This window comes from Dromiciops gliroides, chromosome 4, assembly GCF_019393635.1.
Source record: "Dromiciops gliroides isolate mDroGli1 chromosome 4, mDroGli1.pri, whole genome shotgun sequence".
Taxonomy (NCBI): Eukaryota; Metazoa; Chordata; class Mammalia; order Microbiotheria; family Microbiotheriidae; genus Dromiciops; species Dromiciops gliroides.
The window spans coordinates 38,409,627-38,436,632 of NC_057864.1; the positions used below are offsets into that span (position 1 = coordinate 38,409,627).

General features: G+C 41.2%; 1 protein-coding gene across 4 annotated transcripts in view; it reads right to left on the reverse strand.

The window, feature by feature from the left end:
- LRRC8B (leucine rich repeat containing 8 VRAC subunit B) overlaps positions 1-17,468 on the reverse strand; it is a 101,422-nt gene extending 83,954 nt beyond the window's left edge. For 3 of the 4 annotated variants that reach the window (XM_044002508.1, XM_044002511.1, XM_044002509.1), the window contains exon 1: positions 17,274-17,468. The gene's annotated coding sequence lies outside the window, so the exon portion shown is untranslated. Of the gene's footprint in view, positions 1-4,545; positions 4,586-17,273 lie in introns of all 4 variants that reach the window. The other variant, XM_044002510.1, reaches the window with a different exon arrangement.
- Positions 17,469-27,006: the final 9,538 nt, after the last annotated feature.

The following is a 27,006-nucleotide window of genomic DNA, read 5'->3' on the forward strand; positions in this document are numbered from 1 at the left end:
TTGAATTTATTATACAACTTTGCACATAATAGAGATTTGCAATTTCATGCACAACCAATCCTCTTTTCTGTTTTAATATATTATGTTTTTTAAATATTGCTAAAACTGTATTTTATAAATTAATTGCTATTGCTATGTTTTTTCTATTTATATATTAACTGCTTGTTGCACCAGTTTTGGCAGTAAATATTTATTATTAATATTATATATCAGTAGAGTATTGACTGCATGTCTCCCTAACTTCTCATGGTCTCAGGCCTTGAGACCTACATTATCCTAAGAGGAAGAGCGTGCATTGAGAGAGAACAATCAGATCCATAAGAGGAAAGCAAGAGAAAGTGAGGTCCTGTCCCAGTCAAGGGTTTTAACCTCTTTAGATAAAGAAGGGTCATTATACATTGACAAAAGCTAAATGGTTATAGCATCATTCAGTTTCATTGATTGACACGACTTGAGGGTGGTCTAAATTAAAATGAACTCTACAGATGACATCAGAGAGAGTATGCAAAAGACACCCACTGAAGGGCAAAGTCCAGTATCTAGGTGTGGTTCTTCACTGAGCTAGACAAAAGAGTATGTCTCCATTTCTTTTGTTCCCTTGAGCTTTTTCTTAGGCAAGAGCTGAACGTTCTGGAGTGGGGGAGAGAAAGGATTGAAACAGATCTCTGGGTCTCCCCTATAAATTCATTATTAATAATTATTTTCTCACATTATGGAAATGCTTGTTTTATTTTGTTGTTAATTTCAGAATAAGAATAAAACTAAAAATAATTTGGAAAACTATGGAAAATAAATTGTAAAGAAAAAAGAAAACAAAGGAAAGATTATTTAGGAAGCCCTTGGAATAGTCCAGGAAAGAGGTGATAAGTATCTAAAGCAATTGAAAAGAAAGAAGGAAACAGGTATGGGAGATCTTTTCAAGAATAACTGCCAGTGGAACCAAGATGGCAGAAAAAAGTCAGGAAGTTGCCTGAGCTTTCCTATGTTTCTCTCAAAAACAACATTAAATCAAGCCTCTAAACAGATTCTGGAACTACAGAACCTACAAAAAGACAGAGACACAATACTCCTACTTGAGATAATTTAGAAGACTTTGGGCTACGTTTCTCACCTGGGTGAGGGTGGCTCAGCACAGCTGGACACAGTGGGCAGCTCAACACAGCTGTAGCCCAACACAGCTGAGAGTGGTAAGAAGCTTGCAACAGTGAGCCCTGTGCCCCAGGAGCAGATCTCAACTTTATAAGTTTAAAAATAGGATACAATATGAGTAAGAAACAAAAAAAGGACCCTTACCATTGACAGCTTCTATGGTGAAAGGGAAGACCAAAACTCAAACTCAGATGAATTTGTCAAAATGGCTACAAGTAAAGACTCAAGTGGGAAGACGATCTTGTCTCAAGACCAAAAAGCCTTCTTTGAAAAGCTCAAAAGGGTTTTTTAAAAACCACGTGAGAGGGGCAGCTAGGTGGAGCAGTGGATAAAGCATTGGGCTGGATTCAGGAGGACCTGAGTTCAAATCCAGCCTCAGACAGTTGACAACTTGACACTAGCTGTGCGACCCTGGGAAAGTCACTTAACCCCAATTGCCTCACAAAAAAATAGATGAACAAAACAAAGAGCCACAAGTGACAGAGGTAGAAGAAAAAAATGGAAAAAGAAATGAGAGCTACGCTGGAAAAAGAAGCACAAAAATTGACTGAGGAAAACAATTCCTTAAAAAATACAATTGGTGTGACCTTGGACATTGTCCCACCCCCCAAAAAAAATACAGTTGGCTAAATGGGAGAAAAAATTGGCCAAATGGAAAAAGAGGTACAAAAGCTTACTCAGGAAAATAATGCCTTAAAAATTAAAATTTGGCAGATGGAAGCTAATGAGTCCACGAGACACCAAGAATCTGTCAAGCAGAATCAAAAGACTAAAAAAAAAATAGAAGAAAATGTAAAATATGTCATTGGAAAAAAAGATCCAAGAGAGATAATATAAGAATTACTAGACTACCTGAAAGCCATGATCAAGAAGAGTCTAGATACCATATTCCAGGAAATTATCAAGGAGAACTGCTCTGATATTGTAGAATCAGAGAATAAAATCATCATTGAAAGAATCCATTGATCACCTCCTGAAAGAGACCCCAAAAGTAAAACTTCAAGGAATATTGTAGTCAAACTCTAGAACTATCAGGTGAAAGAGAAAATATACTCCAAGCAGCCAGAAAGAAACAATTTAAATATCATGGAGCCACAGTCAGGATTGCACAGGACCTGGCAGCCTCAACATTAAAAGATTGTAGGGCCTGTAATATGATATTCCAGAAGGCAAAAGAGCTTGGATTACAACCAATAATCAACTATACAGCAAAACTGATCATTCTCTTTCAGGGGAAAAGATGGACATTCAATGAAATAGGGGACTTCCAAGGTTTCCTGAAAAAAAAAAAAGGCCATAACTGAACAGAAAATTTGATCTCCAAATACAAGACTCAAGAGAAGTATAAAGAGGTAAGGGGGGGGGGCTGGGGGAGAAGGTTGTTCAATGAGATTAAACTGTTTACATCCCTATGAGAGAGGATAATACTTTTAACTCTTGGGATCTGTATCTCTATTAAGGCATTGTTATTAAATTTACTTTTTTAAAAAAATTTTAAAATTTTAAATTAAATTGAATTTTTTTGGTGGGGCAATGAAGGTTAAGTGACTTGCCCAGAGTCACACAGCTAGGAAGTGTTAAGTGTCTGAGGGTGGATTTGAACTCAGGTTCTCCTGAATCCAGGGCAGGTGCTTTATCCACTGGGCCACCCAGCTGCCCTCCATTTATTGACATTAAATTGACTTTTATGTGATGATATAAAGAAACTTAAAGGGCATAATAAAAGGAGACTAGGGAGAGGAGAGGAAGGGGGAGGTGGAATGGGATTAATTACATCATATGAAGAGGCACAAAAAGAACCCATTACAATAGAGGGAAAGAAGGGAGGGGTGAGCATTGTTTCAACCTTACTCTCATCAGATTTGGTTCAGGGAGGGAATAACATACACTCCCATTTGCATAAAGAAACTAAGCTTACTCTTTAAGGAAGCAAAAGGGGAAGAGGAAAAGTGTGGTATTGATAGAAGGGAGGGCAGAAGCAGGGGAAGAAAGGGGCAAGAAAAGTAAGGGCAGCTGATAAAAGGGAGGGCAGATTGAGGGAGGCAGTGGTCAGAAGGAAAACACTGGTCAGGAGGAATAGGGTGAAAGAAGGGAAAAAGTACAAACAAAGGGGAAAAGAGGATGGAAATAACAGTTAATAACCTTAACTGTGAATGTGAATGGGATGAATTTTCCCATAAAACAGAAGCAAGTAGCAGAGTGGATTAAAAATCAGAATCCTACAATATGTTGTTTACAAGAAACACATTTGAAGCAGAGAGATACACACAGAGTAAAGGTAAAAGGTTGGAGCAGAATATATTATGCTTCAGCTGAAGTAAAAAAACAGGGGTAGCAATCCTTATCTCAGACAAAGCAAAAGCAAAAATAGATCTAATTAAAAGAGATAAAGAAGGAAACTACATATTGCTAAAAGGTACGATAAATAATGAAGTAGTATCAATACTAAACATGTATGCCTCAAATGGTATAGCATCCAATTTCTTAGCGAAGACGTTAAATGAGTTACAAGAGGAAATAGAGAGCAAAACTATAGTAGTAGGGGATCTGAATCTTCCCCTCTCAGAATTAGATAAATCTAACCACAAAAATAATTAAGAAATAAGTTAAAGAGGTGAATAGAATGTTAGAAAAGTTAGATATGATAGATGTATGGAGAAAATTGAATGGGGAGAGAAAGGAATATACCTTTTTCTCAGTGGTCCATGGCACATACTCAAAAATTGACCATGTATTAGGACACAAAACCTCATAGTCAAATGTAGAAAGGCAGAAATAGTAAATGCATCCTTCTCAGATCATGATGCAATAAAAATTACATGTAAGAAAGAGCCAGGGAAAAGTAGAATGAAAATTAATTGGAAACAAAATAATCTCATCCTAAAGAATGAGTGGGTCAAATAACAAATCATAGAAACAATCAATAACTTCATCCAGCAGAATGACAATAATGAGACAACATATCAAAACCTATGGAATGCAGCCAAAGCAGTGCTTAGGGGAAATTTTATATCTCTAAATATTTACATGAATAAAAAAGAGAAAGAGGAGATCAATGAATTGGACATGCAACTAAAAAGGCTAGAAAAAGAACAAATTAAAAATCCCCAATTAAATACTAAATTAGAAATCCTGAAAAATCAAAGGAGAAATTAATAAAATGAAAGCAAGAAAACTATAGAATTAATCAATAAAACTAAGAGCTGGTTAAATGAAAAAAAAAACAATAAAATAGATACACCTTTGGTTAATTTGATTTTTAAAAAAAGAAAGAAGAAAGCCAAATTACCAGTATCTAAAATGAAAAGGGCAACTAGGTGACACAGTGGGTAAAGCACAGGCCCTGGATTCAGGAGGACCTGAGTTCAAATCCAGCCTCAGACACTCAACACTTACCAGCTGGGTGACCCTGAGCAAGTCACTTAACCTCATTGCCCTGCAAAAAAAAATGAAAGGGGTAAATTCACCACCAGTGAAGTAGAAACTAAAGCAATAATTAGGAGCTATTTTGCCCAAATGTATGCTAATAAATTTGACAATCTAAATGAAATGGATAAATATTTATAAAAATACAAATTGCCCAGGTTAACTGAAGAGGAAATAAAATCCTTAAATAGACCCATTTTAGAAAAAGAAATTGAACAATCCATCAATGAACTCCCTAAGAAAAATAACTGGCAATTTCTTGGCAACTGAAAAGGATAAGGAAGGTTTCAGGATGACATTAGGTTATTAACTAAGGTTAACTTGAGGAACTTGAATGATGGTAGTTCCATGAACAGAAACAGAGAAGTTTAAAAGAAAGTTGGATTTAAGGTGTCTAGTAGGAGCTGGGTTTTATTTTGTACCCCAGGTGCTGAATTCGCTTTATTGCTGCTTCTTTCTGTGGCCACCATAGTGATATAACAGGCAGTTGTCAAAGCAGGAAAAATTATGAAAGTACATCAACACACATAAAACATTAACATGGAAATCTGAATCTTCTTTGCATTCCTTTAAAAATGGCAATAACACAGCTCAATTTTTCAAAGTTACATCAAATCAAATCTACATTGGTCCCAATTTGAATCAAGAGGCAAGGACGAGTTTATGAAGCATGGGCATGCTTTCTCATGAAAGGCCTGATTCCATTTGGAGTTTTCACAATGCCAATCATGAGATTAAACTATATCCACTTTTGGAAAACATGTGCCTCACTGAACTAAAAAGAGATGACTACTGCTTAGCAATTCTTTACTTTTGCAGGACTAAACACTAAAGACATCTGTAAAGGAAGTGTGCTTGGGAAGATAAGTAGATACAATGAATGCTTTCTTGAAGTTAACAAATTTATCTTCCAAGTATTATTTTTGGATAAAAAATGTGCATATTCTGCCCAAGCGGAAATTGTCTGGTGGGGGGAAAAACTCCTTGTTTCATTCTCCGATGAAAGTCACTGAAATTCAGGAACTTGATTCCTACCTCTAGTCCCTTCAAAGTCCTCAGATGCATCTACAGCTGAAGAGTAAGCATCCTGCCTGCAAAGCCATCACTCTCCATTCTCTTAAAGAGATTGTGGGGCTGACCCTATGGAAGAATAGAAAAGGAGAACTCTCCCATCTTCTTTCAAGATCTGGCTAATTTATGCCATTTCTTTTCCATTTTTTCTTACTCTGCCCACACTCAGTTCTTTCTCTAGTCATTTTTTTTTCTGAAAACACTGATAATATTTGGGAACCAAAAGATGGTTGACTTTATTGACTGTTATGATGTCTGACTCAGAAAATAGGAAAAAGAATGTTTGAGCTACATACACTTTGTTGATGAAGTCATATATTCTGAGCAGAATAAAATGGACTCACAAGAAAAGAGGTCAATAGTTCTCTACCAGCCTTTCCCAAACTACTTTGGCCAAGGAACACTTCGGGACTAGAAATATTTTTATAGAACTCATAAATGCTGGTCTGAGAAGGCTGAGAGAATGAAATATCCCCTAATAAAAGGAGGGTCAGGAAAATTTTAGTCCAAAATTAAGAAAAATAATCCAATTTCAAATGACTACACACCATTTCAGACTTAATATCAAGATATAGAAAAGAGAATGTTGCCAATGTTGAAATTCTACCATAGACCCTTCATTTATAGCACATAGAACACCAGGGCTCCATAGAACACATTTTGGAAAATGTGGCTCTACAAAAACTTGATCCTTTTAAAAAAACTGCCATGTCTGCCAAGAGTTAGTATGAAATGACCCCCAGGGTCACTGTCCATGTCAGCTACTAACTTAAAGCATTTCATACTTTGGCACTCATTAAAAGGGAAAAAGTGTTGGTGTATGTGCATGATTTGGGAGCAGGGAAGAAGGGGGATTTTATAAATTAGAGATATGTGTTCTTATTCAGGAAACTAAGAGGCAAGGTCTTCTAACACAGTATTTCTTAGCTTTTCTTATGTCATAGAACCCTTTAATAGCCTGGTGAAACCTATGGAGTCCTCAGAATGAAGTTTTTAAATGAACAATATAAAATACCTATGCTTAAAAGAAAACCAATTATAACCTAAAATAGTTATCAAAATATTCTTAAAAACAAATGGACAGATTCCAGGTAACAAACCCCTGTCCTAAGAGGCAGGAGGGTAAGAGGTAGCATAGGAGGTGTAAGAAAAGACCAGAATGTTTGTGATAGCTTAGGTGAGCTACTATGATAGGTATAATAGAGAACTAAATAGGGAAAACTAAATAAAGAATGCCATTGAGCAGTGAAGGCCCAGTTGAGATTAGATTATTAGAAGGCAGTGTAGTATGTGTTGGAAAGAACACTGGAATGGAAACCAGAAAGACTTTCTGGTCCTGCCTCTGCTATTATGTGATCTGAAACAGATCACTTCACCCCTCAGGCTGTAGTTTCTCCACCTTTCAATGAGAGGAGTGGATTAAAATCTCAGTTATTCAGGCCAGAGAAGCATGCATCTTTTAATGGAATGTCCTCTATATCTTCACAGTGCATTTTCTATTTAGTTCTCAGATTGACAAAATGAGGCCAATTTAGCTGTTTGACATGATACAGGTGATTATTACAATTAAAAACACTGGCTCTTGCCTTGCTTCTGAAACTTATGAGCTGTGACCAGGGGCAAGTCACTTCACCTCAATGTTTCCTCATCTGTAAAATGAGGGGCCTGTATTATTTAGTGTCTCGGGTCCACTTGGAATTCTAGCCCTATCATTTTCCTATCTATTGCAGCTATAGATATGATCCTTCCTCTCCTGCCCCAAGTCTATCCCTGTTCAGTCCCATGCTACACATTGCTCCCCAAGCATCCTTCTGACTGACTGAATGAATGAATGACTGATGAGGAATGACAATAGATAGCTAAGAAATAAAGAACCTAGCATTTGAGGCTCCTTCCCTCCATAATTTGGGTAGAACCAACCTTTCTAGACTTCTCAGTTGATATTCTATTTCCTACTGTTTTTTCATTCTATTTCACATTACTGGATTACTACTACACATCCTGCTTCCTCATCTTTCTCTCCTGCTTCCCTTTTTTCCTCATGTCTTCCTAAATGCCTAAAATGAACTTCTTCCCTTCCTCCATCTTTATCTGTGTGCCAATTAGTTGGTGCAGTGGCTAAAGAACTGGATTTGAAGGGAGACCCAAGTTCAAATGCCAGCCCCTGGATACTTGCTGGCTGTGTGACTCTGGGTAAGTCACTTAAAACTCTTGTCAGTCTCAGTTTCCCTATTTATAAAATGGGGAAAATAATAAACTTACTTCCTAAGGTTGTTGTGAGGATCAATCAGGTGACAATTGTGAAACTTTAACATGCATTAGAAATGCTAGCTTTTATCTACTGACATCCTTCCTTTCCTTCAAACACCCAATCAAATGCTACCTACTCTCCATGATGCTTCCCTGACTGGTCTAAGGACCATCTTAGTTAAATTTGGAGAAGATCATCATTGGAAAAGTTAACCACCATTTTTTGGGGGAACACATAAAAACTTTTAAGGGCTTGAAGAGGCTGCCAACAGCACAGACCCTTGTAGTATTTCATTTTTAAGTAGCTGAGCTATGCTAATGTAATCCTAGTGTCTGGGTCTAGAGAAATGGGGCACAGTAGGGGGAAAGAAAATATTGGTTTGGAGGGTCACCATTTACATAATTATATTTACATAATCTTTTGCAAGATTTTTCAAAATGAAATGTCTTCTGCTTGCTAAAACTTCCCTCAATTTTCCATTCTTCAAATATCCCATCCACTAGTACCTTTCTTCTTAGGGTCCCAGTGCTAACATGCTACTTGTCCTAAGCTGCATGAAAATGTGCAGTTAAATCACATGCTCTGGGGCTCAGCTCATCTGTATAATGTACATAATAATGCCTGTCCCACCTACCTGGAACAGTGCTTATGGGAGTAAATTCAGAAATGGATATGAATATGTATTGGTAAAATATCATACAGATACAAGGCATTCTAAATGATTTATTTAGGCACTTCTGGAGGACCTTTATTTTTAAAAGTGGGTAAACAATCACTGGGGGCATCACTAGACAGAAGGCACATTTTGGGGGGGGGCAGGGCAATGAGGGTTAAGTGACTTGCCCAGGGTCACACAGCTAGTAAGTGTCAAGTGTCTGAGTCCAGATTTGAACTCAGGTCCTCCTGAATCCAGGGCTGGTGCTTTATCCACTGTGCCACCTAGCTGCCCCCAGAAGGTACATTTGAGTCTCAATTTCCCTATCTGTAAAATGAGCTGAGATAGTGCCTCTGGTCCCTTCCAGCGCTGAATAGCTAATCACTTTTTGACCCTGATGGCTGCCTACTGCCAATCAGAGGATTAAAGGATTTTGAGCTGCAAGCACCTGAGGGATTTGTTAGTCCAACCCCTGTCATTTAAAGATGAGAAGATTGAGGCCCAGGTCCAGTCTGTCTGGTGCTCTACCACCTTCCTTTGCTGATAACTTACCTAGTTCCCTTCTTTACAAGCATTTTCATTGCCTGAGCACACAAGTGTAACACTTAGTGATTCTACTGAACTATTTTTTTTAAATTAATGCACATGACAATTATCCTTTCCACATTTCAACTTTCCCCATCATGGTTTTGATATATCATGGGTCACCATAAGAAATTAAATGGAATTATAGGGGACTTTTGTGGAAGCTGCAGATGACACGCCATAGCCAGCAGACACAGAAAACATTTAGAAACTCAGAAATTCATAAAAATATGTATGGTATTATATAATATAAAGATAGTTTATATTTTAATGCAATGAATATATCAAAATTCTACAATAGAGTAGTGTATACACCCCATAAAAGAAAAAGAAAAAAAATCAGACTTCTCTGGTATGAAGGGAGGACCGAAAGATTTTACATGGATTTTCCAGATCAAGGGGGTGCCATGTCCCTAACCCCCTCCAAGTGGAAGGGATAACTTATTTTCTTAATAGCCCCATGAGAAAGACAAATATTGGAACTATGTCCAAAGGGCTATAAAACTGTGCATAATCTTTGAACCAGCAAAATCACTACTAGATCTGTATCCCAAAGAGATCTTAAAACAAGAGAAAAGGACCCACATGTCCAAAAATATTTATAGCTGTTCTTTTTGTTGTGGCAAAGTATTGGAAATTGAGGGAATGCCCATCAATTGGGGAATAGCTGAACAAGTTGTGGTATATGAATGTAAGGGAATACTATTGTGCTGTAAGAGTGAGCAGACAGACTTCAGAAAAACCTGGAAAGACTTAAGTGGACTGATGCTGAGTGAAGTGAGCAGAACCAGAAGAACACTGTACACAGTAACATCACCATTGTGTGATGATCAGCTATGATAGACTTGGCTCTTGTCATCAGTGCAATGATCTAAGACAATTCCAAAGGATTCATGATGGAAAATGCTCTGCACATCCATAAAAAAGAACTGTGGAATCTGAATGCAGATGGAACCATACTATTTTCACTTTTGTTGTGGTGGTTGTTGTTGATTTCTTTCTTGAGCTTTTCCCCTTTTGTTCTGATTCTTCTTTCACAAAAAGACTAATGTGGAAATCTGTTGAACATGATTGTACATATATCAGATTAGTTGCTGTCTTATGGAGGAGGGAGAAAAGTTTGGAACTCAAAATCTTATAAAAATGAATGTTGAAAACTACCTTTATATGTAACTGGAAAAGTACTATTAAGATTGAAAAAGATAGGGGCAGCTAGGTGGCACAGGGGCAGCTAGGTGGCGCAGTGGATAGAGCACCGGCCCTGGAGTCAGGAGTACCTGAGTTCAAATTCGGCCTCAGACACTTAACACTTACTAGCTGTGTGACCCTGGGCAAGTCACTTAACCCCAATTGCCTCACTAAAAAAAAAAAAATTAAAAAAAAAAAGATTGAAAAATACAAATACTACTGAGTCATACAAAGAAATGTTGATGCAAATAATGGTACTTACCTAGTTAAAGTGAGCATGCATACATACACACTCTTAGACATAGCTTAGGGCAGCTTGAAAGCTCTGGAAGCCTATGGAAAAGGGCACTAGATGGGAAATGTGGGCATAAAGCCAAGCTGATGAGTGGCAAAGAGAAAGAAGAGTTTGCTTAAGGCTAACCCTGTAGAAGATTATTAATAAGATCATAGATTTAGAGCTCAGGACCTTAGAGGCCAAGCCCAATTTTGTTTTAAGGTCTTCGAGCTCTCATTTTACAGAAGAGGAAACTAAGGCACAGATAGGCTAAGTGACTTGCCCGGAGTCACACAAATAAAATAGTTGGTGTGTAATAAGGTAGCATTTAAATTCACGTCTTCCAATCTGAAGCCCAGTGTCCTAAGCATTATGCCATGCTGCTGTCATGCCATCCCAGAAAAAAAGGAAGAAATTCTCTTCCTCCTCCTGATTCTACCCCATCCATGTTCCTTGGTTCTCAAGATTCGGAATCCAAACGAGTAGTGTTAGTATAGTATAACTACTTCTTCAATATTCCAAGACTGATTTTATCTGTGTGCATACCCTCTCCACCAGTGCTGATGCCAGTCTCCACAGGCCTCCATAGACACATGAGTCTGGAGCAAAAGGATCTGGGATCAGGTCTCAATTTTGCCATGAACTAGCTATTTGACCTGGGGTGAGTCATTTTACTTTCCAGGGCCTTAAGTTCTTTATTCCCAAATGAAGGAAGTGATTGGTCTAGATCAGAGGTTTTGAACATGGTTACATATGGCCCACAACACTTCCCAATGAGGCAAGAACCAAATGAAAATATAATGGAGAAATATTTGAACAAATAAAAATATGTTACATCTTACCACCAAGTCAATATGGGGCCCACAAAGATGCTTCGATACAAATTAGTGGTCCCCATTTCTACTTGAGTTTGATACTACTGTTGTAGATGTTGTATAAAACCACATCTATCTCAAAATCTATTATCCTATGTGACTAAAAAATCATACTGCAGTCAACTTTCTGGCACTGAACCTTTCCAAATTTAGCTATTCTCATCCTCAATCAAAATACAAACAACATATTATAGATTGAATGAGCTTTTGTGGGATTAGCCTGATTTAACCACCATTTATAATATTATTTTTATGGGAAGGGGTGGGGAATACCCTTCAAGTTCCAAACAATCAGATTATAGATTTGCTTTTGCAGCACTTCCTATTCATAGATTTAACCCAAGACTACCTGCATGCATATGCACGAATACACAAATACGTGACAAAACCCACAAATTAAAGGTCAAGATGTGTGGGTGAAAGATTAGAGAAGAGGTCCTTTCTAGGTGGAATGGCATTTTTTGTCATTATGGATTTTTGACAAGTTGAATAGAAGGAAACATTACTTATTCTAGAGTGAACAAGAGTGGTTCTAGAAGAGTGGGGGAGTGAAAAAACATTTTGAGCAAAAGTAGAGGCAAGAAAACAGATGGTGTTGGGGGGGGCAGTAAAGCAGGCCATATTTAACCAGGAGCAGAAGATTAACATAGTACACTTGTGGGCGATAAGGATGGGAGGGGTAGGTTCAGGCCAGATCATATACATACAGATCATAGACAGAATTACTAAAGCTAAGAAATGTGGACCTATATCCTATGGGGTTGGGGGGAGCCACTAAGTTGTGACTGGACGAACATCATGAAGATGATGAGAATGAGTAAACTAAAAGCAATTCCCAGAAGTGACTGGAAGGTGAAGAGAATGGAATCAGTACCAATTGAGAGGCTAAGTCAAGGAAACTATAAGCTTTATTCCCAGCTACTCCAGAGAAGGCCTTTGGAGCCTGCCATAACTCTGAATATCCTGAATGGTGGCAATCTTCATTGCAGGGGCTGGGAGGTGTGTGTGTGTGTGTGTGTGTGTGTGTGTGTGTGTGTGTGTGTGTGTGTGTGTGTGAGTGAGAGAGAGAGAGAGAGAGAGAGAGAAAGACAGAGACAGAGAGACAGAGAGAGAGAAAAGAGAAGAGAGAACTTTGTTTTTTGAGTAAAGTTGGGTAAATATCATCAATCTGAATAATATCTTTTTGAATTAAAAAAGGGGAGCAGTGACTATAAATAATGAGACCACTTTTTTTCTGGTGCAACTTGAAAAATCTTTCTGGGGACTATTCTAAAAGAAGAGTGCTAAAAATAGTTAAAGCAGTGGCAGCATCACCAGAGTAAACGTATAGCCTCCCAAAGTGAACATTTGAAAGACAACACTTCTAGTTCCATAAATGCTGGAGTGCTTGTTCATATAATCTCATTAGTGCTACAGTCAGTAGAATCGGATGTTGCTGTGTAGTGAACAGACGAGTCAGGAAGCCCTGAGTTCAAATCTCCACCTTTGGCTCTTATTAGCTATATATCCATGAGAACTCTCTGTCTCTCATTTTCCTCCTCTGTAAAATAAGTTCAAACAAACCCATTTTTATAGCTACTACACAGAAATGTTCAAAGGAGATCATGTGTGTACAGTATTTTACAAACTTTATAGTTCATATTTTGTGTGTATGTGTGAGACAGAGAGACAGAGACAGAAAGACTGACAGAGAGACAGAGAGAAAGTAATCATTGGGTTTCACTAGTAGATTCAGGCAGATTTTGCTCACAAGGAGGGAGGAAAGGACTTACGGATTTTTGTAGCTCTGGGCAGTAAAGGCAGACTTATGGCTGGAGAACCACAATCAAATCTTCCACAATAGCCACCTACTCTATTCAGTACTCAGCTAGAGAATCCCTATGAGAAAGGTGGGGGCAAATGCAGGCTACTGCTTCCATCAGACAGAAGTTGCTGAGCCCCAGAGAATGTGACTTAACCAATTTTAAATATGCAGTTCAGGACAGCATGAGAGCCCATATAGCCCAGGGAGAAGAGCATTAGGAGGTGGAAAAGAAAGTACAGAAGGAGAGTGAAGAACCAAGAAACTGAGCCTATTTTAGGATTTTGCCTAAGGCCAAACAGCTAGAGGAAGTGGAGGTTCGCAAAAGATCCAGATGGTGCTGAGCTGGAGGAGGTGGGCAAGGGCACTGCATGATGCCCACTTAAGGATGAACCCTGCCGCCTGTCAATCAATGACCTTGACACTAGTAGACCATAGCCACTGTCTTACTACCTAGATACAGGCAGGACAATAAATGTGAAACCAATGAGATGGCAAAGCGGATATGCCAAACCAAGTAAAAATCTGAGGCTTGTTTAATCTGTACAAAAAGGAACACCATATGTCAAAAGCAGGGCAGGGAAGCCAGGTTGACTGGACTATAGGGTGTAGAAGGTGAATATCATGTATGCCGTTTGGAAAAGCAGGGTGGTGCCACGTAGTAAAGACCTTAAATACCAGAAAGAAGTCTGGAAATGAATTAAGACTATCACTGTGGCAGATTCGTAGACCTACATTATAGAGGATAAACTGGAGATTGGGGGACACTTCAGTCAGTGAGACTCAACAGTGAGGCTATTGTGATAGTCAGGTGAGAGGACAAGAACCTGAACTAGAGAGGTTGTAGTGGGAGTGGAGAAAAGGGGACAGATGCAAGACATGTTTGGGCCTGATATACTGGATAGAGCATTGGCTATGCAGGCAGAAGATGAGCATTCAAAGCCTGTCTCTGATATTTACTGCTCATGTGACCTTGGGCAAAGTCACTTAACCTGCCTTCCCCTTAATCAGAAGGTGGTTGGACTAGATATGACTTATCCCAGAATCCACTTGACAACTGACTGGGTATGGGAAGTGAGGAAAATGGAGGCTGCATAGAAGGCTTGGAAACTGGGTCAAGTCAACAAACATTTAGTCAGCACTTTCTATATGCCAGGAAGGGTTCTAAGATTTGAGAAGGAAGGAAGGAAGGAAGGAAGGAAGGAAGGAAGGAAGGAAGGAAGGAAGGAAGGAAGGAAGGAAGGAAGGAAGGAAGGAAGGAAGGAAGGAAGGAAGGAAGGAAGGAAGACATTACCTGTCCTCAAGAAGTTCACAGTCCAATGGGGGAGATAACATACAAAAAAGTATGTAAATAAAAGAAATAGACAAAGTAAACAGCAGTGTCCTGGACAGGAATTAGGCTGGGTTTGGGGGGGAGGAGATACAATGTTGAAAATGATAGCAACACTTCTTCATACACCATGTTTGGTAAAATTTGATACTGTCTAGAGGGGGTATTCTCTATCCTACTGGGTCTAGCAACTTCAATTTTAGCAGGCAAAGATCTAAATTCAACCTGTGGGAATATCCTGAATGCCACTCAGTTGGGGAAGCACATGATATGTGAAAGGAGATAGAAACAACCTAGTCAGAAAGCTTTCCCTTTTAATCCTATCAGTATCTTCAACAAGCATATATATATATATATGTTGGGAGAGAGGCTGGAGAAGGAAGAATAGTTGATAGGATCGAGTTGCAAGAAACTAAATACCAGGGGAGTATGGTTGAACAGGGATTTTGCCTCTAAATATTTGAAAAAAAAACAACAAACCAAAGTAGTATAACTGTAAACATGATTATCTCTAGACCCACACCAAGGGAATTACATATCCTCAAAGACCCTGATAACAAATAATGGGGCTAAATTAATAGAAAGGATGTGCCTGGTAAAGCATCAGAGAAGCTTCTTTTCAGATATTTAAATTTTCTTCCAGGTGCTTCAAGAAGCCAAAGCATTCCTCATTTCAGATCAATACCAGATAAACGGGGCAGCTAGGTGGCGCAGTGGATAAAGCACCGGCCCTGGATTCAGGAGTACCTGAGTTCAAATCCGACCTCAGAAACTTAACACTTACTAGCTGTGTGACCCTGGGCAAGTCACTTAACCCCAATTGCCTCACTAAAACAAAAAAACAAAAAAACCAAAAAAACCCCAGATAAACAGGAGACCTTAAATACCAATGCAACTTGGTGTCTTTCTATTGCTGGAACAAGAAGGTTTTGATTATGTGTCAGTGCCCTTTTTTTGAGAATCCTGGCAACCAATAGAGCAGGACTCAAAGAAAGAACCCCCTCCTTTTTTATAAAGGGTAACTAGTCAACCACAATTAGCCAATAAAAAAATAAAAATAAAATATTCATCTCAAGGTTGGACATGTTAGAACATCTTTCCAATTCTAGAAGCAAGTCTGGTTTTCACCAGCTATGGGAGTTTGGTGCTAATTTGTAAGCAGTTATTTTGAATGATAATGTAAGATAAAGCGATGATGAGGAAATTGTAAGAGCTCAAATGTTCAATAAGCCTTTGTGCTCCTAGGCTTGTCAGAAGCAGCAACTTGCTCTTTAGCTAAAATAAATGAAGCCCTCACAGATAGCACTGAAAGCCTTGAATCACGCCCAGATGACTGTTAAGGGATCGAAGGTCACCTTACTCTCAGTCCAAGGAATGGTCCAGAGTGTAGAACTGAGCTTCTAGGATTCCAGAAAAGGCCCATTCAACAACCACAATCCAAACTGATCATTTTCACTTGGAGGGTCCAGTGTGTCTTCTACCTAGAACAATCGTGGTCTTCCTGATATTCCCCACTAGATTACAGTGAAACTGCTCTTGTGTCCTGATGTGATAGACCAGGGGTGATGGGAGAGAGGGAATGATTTACTTTGTAACATTGGAATATTTAGGTCCTGTTGTTAAAATACACAGAGTAGGATGCTTAGTTTGGTTTGAAAGCATACGGTCTTACAGATACCAGTCTTGAAATTTCTTACAGATATGGGCTTACCCAGCACACTTTTAAACACTTTAGAAAGAAGGGAAATGAATCCATGAAAAAAAAGCATTTTTTTTGTTATGAATTTTTTTTCCTTTTACACACAGGTAAGTCATATACAAGTATCATCTGAACCTGAAGACAACCTATGGACTTTGGGAAGTCAGTTGAGGACACAGGCGGTGAGCCAACACCAAGCCTTTCCTTCTGACCCCTAAGCACCTACTTTCAGCAAAACCGTAGTGAAAGGGATTTGGAAATGGTGCTGGGGAAAGGACTAGGACTCTAAAGAAATCACAGAGGCTTTAATGTGTCTTAAATAAATAGTGGCTCCTCCTTAGCACCACCCACATACCAACAACAAACAGTAAAACAACATAAACCTCGTCAAGTTGCAGGTGAACGACTTAAGACCTAGAACAGAAGTTGTTTATCTACAAGAAAGGACCTGGGCTGGGATACAGGGAACGGGACCATACCTGGGCAGCATCCAAAGCCGCGCTTACCTCACCTGCGCCGTTCAGAGATGCAGCGGAGGAGTGGTCCAGCCTCACCGACCCCAGCCCCGGGATCCTACCTTAGGAAGCGGGGGGAGGGGAGTGCTGCGGCCCCAGGACCTTCGTTTTGGGCGCTAACACCCTGCTCTTGTCCTCCTACGGGACCCCCCAGGTCCTTAGAGGCGGGGCACTCCCTCCTGCCCAAGAGAGGAGGGGGCCTCCCCCAGGCCAGCCGCATCCCTGCCGCCCCAGCCCGAGTGAGACTCGTGGGAGGTGTCTGCAGGCCCCATACGCACCCAGGTGAGTCCCGGGCAGGTAGCTGCAGCAGCAGCAGCAGCACCTGCTCAGTGGACCCACCTGCTGCTGCAGCCGCAGCCCCCAGGTCTCACGGTCCGCCTTCCTTCTCGTCCTCCCTCTCCCCCACCTCTTCTCCTCGGTGCAGCGAGCCCCGGCCCCCCGCGAGCCCGGTTACCTGCGAGCCTGGAAGGGCTCCGGCCCCCAGCCACGCCGCCGAGCCGCGGCCGCCCGCTCCGGGGCCGGCGGGCGGGCGGGAGGGCAGGCAGGCTGGAGATCGGGCGGGCAGGCGGCGAGCCCTGCGCCCGACACTTTCCTCGGTTCCCCGTGGCTTAGTGGGAAGCCCCAGCGCAGCCCGGCTCGCCGCCTCCAGCCGGCTCCATTGTGACGCGACGCGTTCCAGCGGCCAATGGGCTTCGGGCGGCGCGAACCGCTGACTAAGTTCGCTGTGGGGGGTGTGGGAAGGGGAGGGGACGTGGAGGGGGGAGGGGGGGCAGGAGGAGGAGGAGGAAGGAGCGGCAGCCGCGGTGGCGGCGGCGCAGGCTGGAAGCCAGCTCCCTGTTGCTGCTGCTGTTGCTGCTGTTGCTGCCGCGGTTCGTGCTGCAGCCTGGCCGGCCGAAGGCAGCTGCCCGGCTCGGGGCTGCGGGGGCTGGTGACTCACTCGCTGCTGGAGACAAAGCGCAGCTGCTTTCCTCCCGGGGCGCTCCGCGTGCCTCGCCAGCCTCCTTATCCTCCCGAGCCACAGACGGGCAGGTGGTGGCCGAGGGCTACGCATCACCGCATCACCCGAGAAGGGGCCCGGGGGGCTAGTGGGCGGCGGGACCCTCCCTGTGCCAGGCGAAGCAGCGTTTTCTTTCTGCCCATCTCCACATCTGCTTGGGCAGCTCTCGGCCTCCCTCCCCCCGCCCAACACACCTTCCCAGGGGGCCACAAGAGTTACTGAAAAACTCCCGTTCTTTATTGAACCTTCACTAGACAGAACGAGAAAGTTGGGGGTGTCCCCATTTGCCCACGGGGCTCCTTTTCCCATGCCCTTCGGATCTGAGACCTTGGCCCAAGTCAAAGGCTACACCTAAGCAACCCATGCCCAGGGCAGCTCAAGGTCCATTATAAAAATCAAATAGTCTATGCGCTGGAAAGGCTTCCAAGGCTACCCGAATGAGAACCCCACTCCAACATACCCGACAAGTGACAACCTCCAGGAAGGGGAACCCCACCTGAGGGGCTGCCCCTTCCACTTTGGGACCAGTGTAATTGCTGGGAAGTTTTTCCTTCTGTCAGAAATCTGCCTCCTTGTGCCTTCTTGTTATGTCTGAGTTTCCAAGCAAATTATTTTTTTTTCATTCCCAGAATACTACTTCCTTCCCCACAATAGTCCTTTCTATGCATCTGGTGGTGCATAGGCTAAGCATAACGCGCTTGAACTTCGGCTCTTACTCATGCCTAAAGAGAAGCCATGTGATATACCGTAGAGAGAACACGTGCTCTTGTATCAGGGGACCTTGGCTGAAATCCAACCGTTGGTGTTTATTACCTTTTGATTTAGGCTATTGACTTAACCTTGCTGGGCCTCAGTTTCTTCACCTGTAAAATGAAGGGGTTTGACCACAAGACCTCTGAGGTGTCTTTCTGGTTAAATACATCTATGACCAGATGACCCATTCCCTGTCTAGTCCTGGCTCATATTTTCATCTGAGTAGCAGCAGAGAAGTTGTATACTCATTGGCTGCATGGGGTCCTTAAATTAAAATTGTATATGGGGGCAGGGAATACCACAGTCAGAGATCATCTCCCCTAAGTGCTCTTAACATTTCCACTGCCCACTTTCTTAGAACTTTTAAGTCAGGGATTTGCTTCTTGTTTCAGCTTTGAAAGTTCCTTCCCCAGAGTACAATCTACAACACAATAATTAAATTAGGTAAGATTTATATCCCTGGGTTGCTATGGAGATTGAATCTCCATTTCTTTTTAATGTGTGTTGGGGACTCTCCCAAGGAGGAAGATGCAGATTTTAAGGAGTCAGTATTTGTGGGTGGATGAAGCTGAATTAGTTCAGGTAACCGTGAGAGAGGAGAGTTCAAGTTGTGTCCCACAGAGACAAGGTTTAGAATAAAGACCTCAATCCCAACAACCCTAGAAAAAAAGTAAAACAAAACAAAATGTTCTCTGGGGGACTGCTGCATCATTCTGGGTTATCTTTTTCAGTGTCTTTGAGAGTATGGAGGGAGGGAGAATGAGTGCTGTGAGCATTCTCCTCTCATATCAGGCTACTAAAACCTTCTCTTCAAGGTGCCATCTCCCAACTGAAACTTGTCCCCCTCCACAAATTTTCCTAGACTCTTTTGTCTGTCTCTCCTTTGCTGCTAACACTTTCTCCTTTGTGTCATGCAAGTGCCTGGTACATAGTAGTAGGTGCTGGATCAACGAGTAACACTTGTTGATTAAGTGATATTAGATGCCTATTTAACAGTGATTGTGGTGATCAAATGAGAGAATATTGGTAAAGTGCTTGGGAACCCTTAAGTCACTCTCTAAATGCTAACTGAAAACAAAGAGGGAAATAGTGTGGTGAAGTGAAAAGACATCTATCTGGCAAATGACCTGAATCCTAATTCTTGGGAGTCCTTGAGTGAGTCACTTTCTGGGGTTCAGCTAGATAGGCTATAACAGCTCTTACAGCTCTCAATCTATGATCCTCTAGCTAGCTCACCCACGGATTTTGTAAGCTCAATGATCATCCTTATACACATGACTCCCACACAAATTTATTTATGCAAGCTGTCATCTCCCTCCACAATTCTAGTCTCAACTGTCTGCTGGACATCTGCACGTGGATGTCACACAGACCCATCCAAAACACAGCTCCTCATCTTTCTCCACTAAACCACCATCCTCCAAACATCTGTTTCTATCAGGAACACTACCATCCTCCCAGCCACCCGGAAATCACCCTTGACTCTCCATGCTCGCTTAGTGCCAAGTCCTGGCCATCCTAGCTCCATGCCTTTTCAAGTAATACTCTCGCTGTTCTCCACTACCACTAGCCATCTTGCCTTTTGTCTTGCCTATGGACTTAGGTGACTGGAGAGAGTGAGGCTAATGACTTTGTGCAGATTGGCTTCACTTCAATCCAATTCATCAGCAAGTCAAGACATCACCCTCATGATGTCATTGGTCCTCTTAGAGAATGAAGGACCACCACTGCAAACAACATAAACAACAATAACAACTTCCTTAGGACTGCTAATTGTTTTCCCTGTCTCTCTCTAGCTTTTTCCTTTCCCTCTCTAATCCATCCTCTGAACAGCTTTGGAATTGATAATTTGAAAGTACAGGTCTGCCTGTGTCACCCCAAAGGCTCTTACTTCGAGGACAGTACACAACCCGCAAGGACTTTCACAGTGAGTTTTGCTCCAACCCCTCACAAACTCCCCATCGTAGCCAGACAGGATAAATGGCTGTTTCCTATACCTGAAGTCCTGCCATGCCTGCTTCTTTGCCCAGGCTGTTTCCCATGCCCAGAATGCTCTCTTTCCTCATATCTGACCAAGAAAATCACTAGGTCCTTTCAATGCCCAACTCAATTGCTGCCACCTACAGGAAGCCTGTCCTGATGCCACACTATCAGTATCCTTCTTTCTCTCTCCTGAAATTACTTTCTATTTGCTCATATATATTTTGCATATATTCCTTTGTGTACATGACCCCCTGAACAGAATGTAAAGTCCCTGAGGTCAGAAACAATTTCAGTTTTGTCTTGGTATTTTTAGTGCCTAGCACATTCACTGCCTGACACCTAGTAGGTACTTAATAAATGTTTCTTGAATTTAATTGAATTGAATGAGCACATGGATAGTAAGTGGTAAGGAGTAAGGACTTACACAACCTGGGTCTTTTATACTAGCACTCTTAGTCTAACCACTAAGCTGTGGAGCCAAAGCCATCATAATGCAAGATTAGCTTTTTGGACTACATTCAAGACAGGTCAAATTCTCTAATTCTTCAAGATGTCTTTCCCAGGACTCATGTTCCTAAACTGCCATCCCTCTGAGATTACTTTCCACTGTCGAATCATAATTAGAGAGCTGGAAGGGCCCATAAAGGTAACTGTTGCCTGTGTCTTCTATAACCATAGAGAGCCCAAGCCTAGGTAAGTTTACCAGGCTCAGTCTAGGATCTAGGCCCAGCCACAGGCCTCTTGCCATCTAGGGGCCCACCCCTGAGCTTTACCACCAGGTCACCTGGATACCAGGTTTAGTCAAAGACACCAAAGACTTGATTCCTCTTCCTTTTCAGCTGGAGAAAATCCTCATCAGATCTGGCTCTGGAGCAAAGCTGGCCTCCCTGTAATGAATTCAACATGGACTATTTCAAATTCCATGGAGTCTCTAGGGGGGGCAAACTGAAAGTCAGGGACATGGAGATGTGAGGAGCCAGCTTCCCATACAATATGTTACTTCCAAAGTGTTTGCTCTCTTTCCTACATCTGTAACCATATATGTTTCTCTTGAAGAAAGAATGAAAAATATCTTACCTCTCCAAAGCTTTTACGCCAGTTCTGAGCCTTATATTTCACCTGGAACTCAACATTCTTTACACTAATACAGATGCCTATGTGTGGCACACAAACCAGGCTTGTCTTCTAATCCAGGTTACATTTATTCAGTTTTCTCTGCCTTGGCCTTTGTCCTTGTTCCTGGGGACTACGAGTTATATGGTGATGTCCTCTCAAACTCTCTGGCTTCCCACATTATCAACCTCCTAAATTCTCATGATTTGTAACTTTACTCTATTTTAGCCAAATAAGCCATGGCCATACCCTTTGCCTCATCAACATCCATATGTATTGTACCTTTACAACCCTGAAATTGCTCATTCTGACCATGACCGCCTATCCCTTTCATCTCTCCCGTACCATACAACCATGGGAATCCATCCTTCATGCTCACTATCACCTCTAGGTTACTTACCTCTAATGACTGTTCTCTCTAGGGATCGATCATTTCCACTTATCCCTCCATTCCTACAAAGGTTTGCTAAAATTCCAATAGCTTCAACTGTTCATCTCCACCATGTTGAGTCTGCATACTTAGTTATTCGTAGCAATATTGAAATTATCAACTGACAAAAAAAGAAATTATCAACTGACACACAGTTACTTCCCAACTGTTTAGAATGGGATGGGGAGGGGAATATAATGACTAAACTCTTCCCTCAGTCAGCTTCAATCAGAATACTATCTCAGAAAAGTGAGCCCCCAGTAAGAGACATGAGAGAAGATTGAAGAGGAAACTGTGGATAAAAGGGCAACACCCCTCCTTCAATCAAAATCATAATAACAGAAGCAGATGCAATTGGCATTTATATGATGCTTTAAGATTTGCAAAAAGATTTACAAATATTATCATATTGGATACTCATAATAACCCTAGGAGGGAAGTGCTATTATTATCCTGATTTTACAAATGAGGGAGCTGAAGCAAACAAAGGTTATATGACTTGTTTAGGATCATACAGTTAGTACATGTCTGAGGCTGGATTTGAATTCAGTTCTTCTTGACTCCAGGTCCAGCACTCTATCTATTCACAACCTACCTTGATGCCTCTATCGACTGTCCTTGGAAAACAGGTACTTCCATTGACTCTTATGGGATTGCAGATTTAGAGCCAAAAGGGACCATAGTGAGCAACTTATACACCTCACCCCATTGTACAGGTAAGGAAATTAGGGCCCAGAGAAATTAAGTGACTTGTCCAGGTAGTAAGTGGCAAAGGTGGATTTGAACCTGGACCTCTGACTCTAAACCCACTGGTCTTTCTTCTGTACCATACCTCCTCTACCACTGTATAGAATGTATAATATGTATGGAGTGGACTTGCACCTCTGCTAAGAGGGCTTATTGAGCCCCTTTCAGGGCTGTTCATCTACCTATCACCCAATTCTCACCTGTGGTTCCAAGAAGCTGTAATATGTACAGGGGCCACACTCCAGTAAAACCATCTCGGCAGAGATAGACTAAAGTAGGTTTGAGGGTAACTGATGAGCCTCAAGCCTGTCAGTGACTTAGGGGAATATTTACCCCAATCATGTAAAGACTTCCCCTGCTGGAATGGGCAGATGAGAACAATTTGTTTCAACAACTATGAAGGCTGTTGAAGCAGGCAAGGTGGAACAACACTTAGAGCTTGGTGAGACATCAAAGATGCCAAAGTCATACACTGTAGCTGGGGAGTGGGGGTTGGGGGGAAATAATAGTTGTCTTGACTTTTGTCATGCCACTGGACTTCGATTACTCAGGAAGAGAGAGTGAGGCATCTGATGACTATTCGACTCTGTCTCACTTAAACATGAAAGTCAAGACATCATTCATCATCCAGTATTTTACCCCAACATCATCGGTCCACTTTTGAAAACAAAGGATAAACAACAACAATAATTATGTCACTTCCCAACTCCTAGATCCTATGTAGAAGGAAACTGACCTCAAACAAAATGTGGGTAGAACTTAAAGACACGGGCCGTTTTGAGATTCGGGTCACCTACTTCCCTTCTTCCTGGGCAACAAAACTTCCTGGGCAACACTTCCCCTCTTCTCTGATATCTGTAAGGGAGACAACACTGGGCTTGGAAGAGTTGTTGTCTGCACATCTACTTTCATCTTCCTTTTAGGAATATTTGTATGTCTCTCAGCTTCAATATCATAGTCTCATCTTATAGATGCCATATTGATGGACTTTGCTGTTTGCACAAAGTTGGAAATTTTCCTGAAAAAAAATCACATGGTCTTCCCCTCTTTATCTCCTACTTCTCAGAAAAATAGATGTTACTTTATCAGGGTTCAGCTTCATAAATATCCTATTGTCCTTAGATGAAAAGATCCCAGGATAAGAAAGTGATGGCATTCCATCAGCCAACCAGTTAATCCATCAACAAGTATGTTTTCAGTGCTTACTATGGCCCATGTACTGCTAATGACTGGGAATGGGGCAGCTAGGTGGTGCAGTGGATGGAGCACTAGTCCTGAAGTTGGGAGGATCTGAGTTAAATCTTACCTCAAACTCTTAGTAGCTGTGTGACCCTGGCCAGGTCACTTAATCCTGATTGCCTTAAATATCTGGATGATTTCCAGTCATCCTGACATATATCTTGCCACTGGACCAGATGGCTCCTGGAGGAGAGAGTGAGGCTGGTGACTCTGTACAGCCCCGCCTCACTTCAATCCAGATCAGTGCAAGTCATGACATCACCCCGAAGTCATGATCCTCTTCAGGAATGGACAAACTACAATGACTGGGGATGGGAAAGCAAAAATAGTCTCTGCTCTCAAGGAGCCTACATTCTAATGGGGGAGATAACTTTTAAATAACTATGCTCATACAAGTATATACAGAGTAGATGAAAAGTAATCTCAGAAGCAAGGCACTAGCAATCAACTTACTAACAATTATTTATTAAGTAGCTACTATGTACTAGGCATATTGGGGTTACAAATAAAAAAGGAAAACATGCTTTCCCCCAAAGAGATTTTATTCTACTGGGGGAGACAGTGTGTTTATGTGTGACTGTAAACAAAATAAATACAAAGTAGTTAGGAGGGGAAGGGGAATGCAAGTAGGTAGGGAAGGGATCAGAAAAGGCTTCATGTATGAAGTATCATTTGACCTGAACCTAGGGATTTCAAAGAGATGATGGTGAAAAGGAAGCAGATGCAGGCAGCTGAGTTGCCCAATGGTTAGAGCACCAAGCCTGGAATCAGGAAGACCTGAGTTTAAATCCATCTTCAGACACTTATTGTTGTGTGACCCTGGGCAAGTCACTTAACCTCTGTCTCGGTTTCCTCATGGGCAAAATGGGGATAATTACAGCATCTACCTCCCAGGGTTGTTGTGAGGATCAAATGAGATAATAATTTTAAAGTGCTTAGCGTAGTACCTGGCACATAGTAAATGCTACATAAATATTAACTATTATTATTACCTACCTCCAAGGGTAGTTGGGAAGATAAAATGAGATATTTGTAAAGCTCTTTGCAAACCTTGAAGCATTATATAAATGCCAGCTGATGTTATAATTATTTGGGATGGTAAGTTATTTGCCTTGTTAGTAACTGTTAGTAAGTTAGGTAGTTTGCCCCTGTTACTGTTAGTAAGTGTTAGTTTCTGCTACAGTTTGAAAATGCTCTCTCAGAAGTCACTCCTGACCGCTGTAGGCTTCCCTATCTAGTCCCCTTTCTCACTGTGGACTTGTCTCCCTTATTCACTGTAACTTCCTTTATAGAAAAGACCTAAACTTCATTGATTTCCCTGGGTACTTTACATGCAATAGTATTTTAAATTTCTAAAAACTTATTTTATTAATATTAAGATTGGGTCTCCCTATCTCACCCAAAATGGAAGCACAGGGGCTACTCAAGGGTTCAGTGCCGCTCTGATCAACAAAGGACCCTTGACCTGCTCCATTTTCAACGTGGGCCGGTTAGGGAACCAAAGGCTCCTTCTTAGGCAACTTGGTGGCTCCCAAACTCTTCAGACTCATCATTTGATGCCAGACTTAGTCTAGACACTTATCCAATTGGCTGCAGCAGCAGAAATTCAGCTCAAGACATCCAGTGGCCTCAGCCTCCCCAGGAACAAATATGCCCCGTTAAAAAAATGATGAACTTATCAACACCAACAAATATGATCATTTCCAAATACAAAGGAGAACAGAATGAGAGAATTCCATTTGAAAACATGAGCACCAAATAAATTCTGCTTGTATTTTAAAGTATGTAATAAATTTAACATGGCATTTCTGATGTTGTCCTTGTCTCTGTCTCTTTGTGGACTTCCTCTTGCTCTTTCCTGTTTATTTTAGTATAATGGGAATTTAATAAATATTTTTCATTGTTTGACACTGAGCCAAGTTATCATTGACAATTTTCCCCCCTCCAGACCATTTGTCACAGTGTTATGGTAGAAAAGATCAGAAACCTTTGATTCAACAGGACTGGATTTTAGTTCTAACTCTCACTTACTAGATGTAAGATCTTGGACAATTTCTTTAATCTTGCCTTGCCTCAACTGATTTGCAAAATGGAGATAATAATACTTTTATTACCTATATTGTGACCCCAAATTCCAATCCAATGCAACACAAAAGGACACTGAGGCACTTCAAGCACTTTCAATTTATTTTGGAAAGTCCAGGGGTCAATTGGGTCCAAGATCTTCCTCATAATGAGGGACCCCTCCCCTTGGTGCTAGCTACTTTTCTATACTTAGGAGAGCCCTAAAAATAGAAGGAGGCAGTACGATTTTATGATTGGTTAACACCAGAATTGGGGATAACTCTATGACTGGTTGGGGGGCAGGTCAGCCAATCATAACCACTTTGTCAGCAGGCTTTGGAGTCATAAACTGCAGGTTTCCACCTGCTGCTTCAGTAGACGTTTTCTTAGGCAATCAAACATTTGGTGTTTGGTCATTGGTATCCTAGGAAATAAGGAAGTGGTGGGCGAAAGGAAAGGTCAGGATGGAGCAGTGACAGTGATTCATAGGGTTGAGGGGTGATGCTGCATCCGAGTTAAGTGTAATGTGCTATTCTGACAGATAGTCATGATTTCATCCTATGATCTACACTGATACCATTAATACATCATATCAATGTCACTAATACATCAGAGGTTATGGGGTCCTAACATAAATAACTTCTTCCAACAACATAAACACACACATTACTAACAAACTTGATCCTATTCTGCTTAATTTCCTATACAATCATTAATACCCATCAAGTCACAATAAACTGAGTAAATGCTGTTTAATTTGAGTAGGGGATATTAAAATTATTGTCACAATATTAGGGTGTTACTTGAAGGCTCAAAGGTAATGATGCACATAAAATTATTTTTTAACCTTAAAGCATTATT